The sequence below is a fragment of the Pseudophryne corroboree genome, chromosome 8, assembly GCF_028390025.1.
Source record: "Pseudophryne corroboree isolate aPseCor3 chromosome 8, aPseCor3.hap2, whole genome shotgun sequence".
Lineage (NCBI taxonomy): Eukaryota > Metazoa > Chordata > Amphibia > Anura > Myobatrachidae > Pseudophryne > Pseudophryne corroboree.
This window is the reverse complement of record NC_086451.1, coordinates 134,975,886-134,980,798: the sequence shown is the minus strand read 5'-3', so window position 1 is coordinate 134,980,798 and position 4,913 is coordinate 134,975,886.

Genomic DNA, 4,913 nt, shown 5'->3' with positions numbered 1-4,913 from the left:
AGGGAACAGTTGGAGGTCGGAGTAGCACTATCTCGGATACTGCTACAACAGCACGGGTGGATTCTAAATATTCCAAAATCGCAGCTGATCCCGACGACACGTCTGCTGTGCCTAGGGATGATTCTGGACACAGTCCAGAAAAAGGTGTTTCTCCCGGAAGAGAAAGCCAGGGAGTTATCCGAGCTAGTCAGGAACCTCCTAAAAACAGTGCATCATTGCACAAGGGTCCTGGTAAAAATGGTGGCTTCCTACGAAGCAATTCCATTCGGCAGATTTCACGCAAGAACTTTTCAGTGGGATCTGCTGGACAAATGGTCCGGATCGCATCTTCAGATGCATCAGCGGATAACCCTATATCCAAGGACAAGGGTGTCTCTCCTGTGGTGGTTATAGAGTGCTCATCTTCTAGAGGGCCGCAGATTCGGCATTCAGGATTGGATGCTGGTGACCACGGAGCCCAGCCCGAGAGGCTGGGGAGCAGTCACACAAGGAAAAAATTTCCAGGGAGTGTGATCAAGTCTGGAGACTTTTCTCCACATAAATATACTGGAGCTAAGGGTAAATTTATAATGCTCTAAGCTTAGCAAGACCTCTGCTTCAAGGTCAGCCGGTATTGATCCAGTGGGAAAAACATCACGGCAGTCGCCCACGTAAACAGACAGGGCGACACAAGAAGCAGGAGGGCAATGGCAAAAACTGCAAGGACTTTTCGCTGGGCGGAAAATCATGTGATAGCACTGTCAGCAGTGTTTCATCCCGGGAATGGAAACTGGGAAGCAGACTTCCTCAGCAGGCACGACCTCCACCCGGGAGAGTGGAAACTTCATCGGGAAGTTTTTTCCACATGATTGTAAACCGTTGGGAAATACCAAAGGTGGACATGATGGCGTCCCGTCTGAACAAAAAACGGGACAGGTATTGCGCCAGGTCAAGAGACCCTCAGGCAATAGCTGTGGACGTTCTGGTAACACCGTGGGTGTACCAGTCGGTGTATGTGTTCCCTCCTCTGCTTCTCATACCTAAGGTGCTGAGAATTATAAGACGTAGAGGAGTAAGAACTATACTCATGGCTCCGGATTGGCCAAGAAGGACTTGGTACCCGGAACTTCAAGAGATGCTTACAGAGGTCTTATGGCCTCTGCCGCTAAGAAGGGACTTGCTTCAGCAAGTACCATGTCTGTTCCAAGACTTACCGCAGCTGCGTTTGTCGGCATGGCGGTGGAAAGCCGGATCCTAAGGGAAAAAGGCATTCCGGAAGAGGTCATTCCTACCCTGGTCAAAGCCAGAAAGGAGGTGACCGCACAACATTATCACCACATGTGGCGAAAATATGTTGCGTGGGGTGAGGCCAGGAAGGCCCCACAAAGAAATTTCAACTCGGTCGTTTCCTGCATTTCCTGCAAACAGGAGTGTCTATGGGTCTCAAATTGGGATCTATTAAGGTTCAAATTTCGGCCCTGTCGATTTTCTTCCAGAAAGAATTGGCTTCAGTTCCTGAAGTCCAGAAGTTTGTCAAGGGAGTATTGCATATACAACCCCCTTTTGTGCCTCCAGTGGCACTGTGGGATCTCAACGTAGTTCTGGGATTCCTCAAATCACATTGGTTTAAAACCAGTCAAATCTGTGGATTTGAAGCATCTCACATGAAAAGTGACCATGCTCTTGGCCCTGGCCTGGACCAGGCGAGTGTCAAATTGGTGGTTTTTTCTCAAAAAAGCCCATATCTGTTTGTCCATTCGGACAGGGCAAAGCTGCGGACTCGTCCCCAGTTCTCTCCCTAAGGTGGTGTCAGTGTTTCACCTGAACCAGCTTATTGTGGTGCCTTGCACCTACTAGGGACTTGGAGGACTCCAAGTTGCTAGATGTTGTCAGGGCCCTGAAAATATGTTCCAGGACGGCTGGAGTCAGGAAAACTGACTTGCTGTTATCCTGTATGCACCCAACAAACTGGGTGCTCTTGCTTCTAAGCAGACTATTGCTAGTTGGATGTGTAATACAATTCAGCTTGCACATTCTGTGGCAGGCCTGCCACAGCCAAAATATGTAAATGCCCATTCCACAAGGAAGGTGGGCTCATCTTGGGCGGCTGCCCGAGGGGTCTCGGCTTTACAACTTTGCCGAGCAGCTACTTGGTCAGGGGCAAACACGTTTGCTAAATTCTACAAATTTGATACCCTGGCTAAGGAGGACCTGGAGTTCTCTCATTCGGTGCTGCAGAGTCATCCGCACTCTCCCGCCCGTTTGGGAGCTTTGGTATAATCCCCATGGTCCTTTCAGGAACCCCAGCATCCACTAGGACGATAGAGAAAATAAGAATTTACTTACCGATAATTCTATTTCTCGGAGTCCGTAGTGGATGCTGGGCGCCCATCCCAAGTGCGGATTATCTGCAATACTTGTACATAGTTACAAAAATCGGGTTATTATTGTTGTGAGCCATCTTTTCAGAGGCTCCGCTGTTATCATACTGTTAACTGGGTTTAGATCACAAGTTGTACGGTGTGATTGGTGTGGCTGGTATGAGTCTTACCCGGGATTCAAAATTCCTCCCTTATTGTGTACGCTCGTCCGGGCACAGTACCTAACTGGCTTGGAGGAGGGTCATAGGGGGAGGAGCCAGTGCACACCACCTGATCGGAAAGCTTTACTTTTGTGCCCTGTCTCCTGCGGAGCCGCTACCCCCCTTGGTCCTTTCAGGAACCCCAGCATCCACTACGGACTCCGAGAAATAGAATTATCGGTAAGTAAATTCTTATTATATTAAAGATGCTGTCTTAAGAGATATATATATGTAAAACATGCCCAAAGAGACATGAGTATACTGGGTCCTAGAGTCAAAGCTATGTCGATTTCTGGTTGACGTGTCCTGTAGAATATGCAATGGACAGATGATGCCGACTTAAGAGGTCTCCACAGCTATAGCTGGTAATTCTGATATTTTGCCTTATATTCCTACACAGCCTAGGGAAGCATGACATTATCAAATGCAGCCTTTCGAACAAAGAAACAAGAAAGTCCGAGGTGCGTCCTTTCTTGCCAGAGGCGGGGGCAGAGGAAAGAAGCTGCACAACACAGCTAGTTCCCAGGAACAGAAGTCCTCCCCGGCCTCTACAAAAATCCACCGCATGTCGCTGGGGCTCCACAGGCGGAGCTAGGCACGGTGGGGGCACGCCTTCGTAAGTTCAGCCACAAGTGGGTTCACTCCCTGTTAGATCCCTGGGCAATAGATATTGTGTCTCAGGGATACAAGCTGGACTTTGAGAAAATGCCCCCTCACCGACGGCCCTGCCGGCTTCCCCCCATGAGAGGGAAACAGTGTTAACTGCAATTCACAAATTGTATCTTCAACAGGTGGTGGTCAAGGTTCCCCTCCTTCAAGGGGGGGGGTTATTATTCGACCATGTGGTAGTCCCGAAACCGGACGGTTTGGTCAGACCCATATTGAATTTAAAATCCCTGAACATATACCTGAAAAGGTTCAAGTTCAAGATGGAATCGCTAAGAGCGGTCATTGCAAGCCTGAAAGGGGGAGATTTTATGGTGACTCGGGACATAAAGGATGCATACCTTCATGTCCCCATTTATCCACCTCATCAGGCGTACCTCAGAATTGCGGTACGGGATTGTCATTACCAATTTCAGACGTTGCCGTTTGGTCTCTTCACGGCCCCGAGAATGTTCACCAAGGTAATGGCGGAAATGATGGTGCTCCTGCGGAAGCAAGGGTCACTAGTATCACGTACTTGGACGATCTCCTCATAAAAGCGAGATCAAGAGAGCAGTGGCTGAACAGCGTATCACTTTCTCTGGAAGTGTAACAGCAACACGGCTGGATTCTATATATTCCAAAGTCGCAGTTGGTTCCTACAGCTCATCTGCCTCTCCTAGGCATGATCCTAGACACAGACCAGAAAAGGGTTTATCTCCCGATAGAGAGAGCTCAGAAGCTCGTGACACTGGTCAGGAATCTATTAAAACCAAAACAGGTGTCAGTGCATCACTGCACTCGAGTCCTGGGAAGGATGGTGGCATCATACGAGGACCTTTCAATGGGACTTACTGGACAAGTGGTCCGGATCTTATCTTCAGATGCATCGGTTAATCACCCTATCCCCCAGGGCCAGGGTGTCTCTCTTGTGGTGGCTGCAGAGTGCTCACCTTCTCGAAGGTCGCAGATTCGGCATTCAGGACTGGGTCCTGGTGACCACGGATGCAAGCCTCCGAGGGTGGGGGGCAGTCACATCGGGAAGAAATTTCCAAGGGCTGTGGTCAAGTCAGGAGACTTGCCTTCACATCAACATCCTGGAACTAAGGGCCATATACAACGCCCTACGTCAAGCGGAGTCCCTGCTTCGCGACCAACCGGTTCTGATTCAGTCAAACAATATCACCGCAGTGGCACAAGGAGCAGGGTGGCGATGGTAGAAGCCACCAGAATTCTTCGCTGGGCGGAGAATCACGTAAGAGCACTGTCAGCAGTGTTCATTCCGGGAGTGGACAACTGGGAAGCAGACTTCCTCAGCAGGCACGACCTCCACCCGGGAGAGTGGGGACTTCATCAAGAAGTCTTCACGCAGATTGCAAGGCGGTGGGAACTGCCACAGGTGGACATGATGGCATCCCGCCTCAACAAAAAGCTACAGAGATATTGCGCCAGGTCAAGAGACCCTCAGGCGATAGCTGTAGACGCACTAGTGACACCGTGGGTGTTCCAGTCGATTTATGTATTTCCTCCTCTTCATCTCATACCAAAGGTGCTGAGAATCATAAGAAAAGGAAGAGTGAGAACAATACTCATTGTTCCGGATTGGCCAAGAAGGACTTGGTATCCGGATCTGCAAGAAATGCTCACAGAGGACCCATGGCCTCTGCCTCTAAGACAGGACTTGTTGCAACAGGGGCCCTGTCTGTTC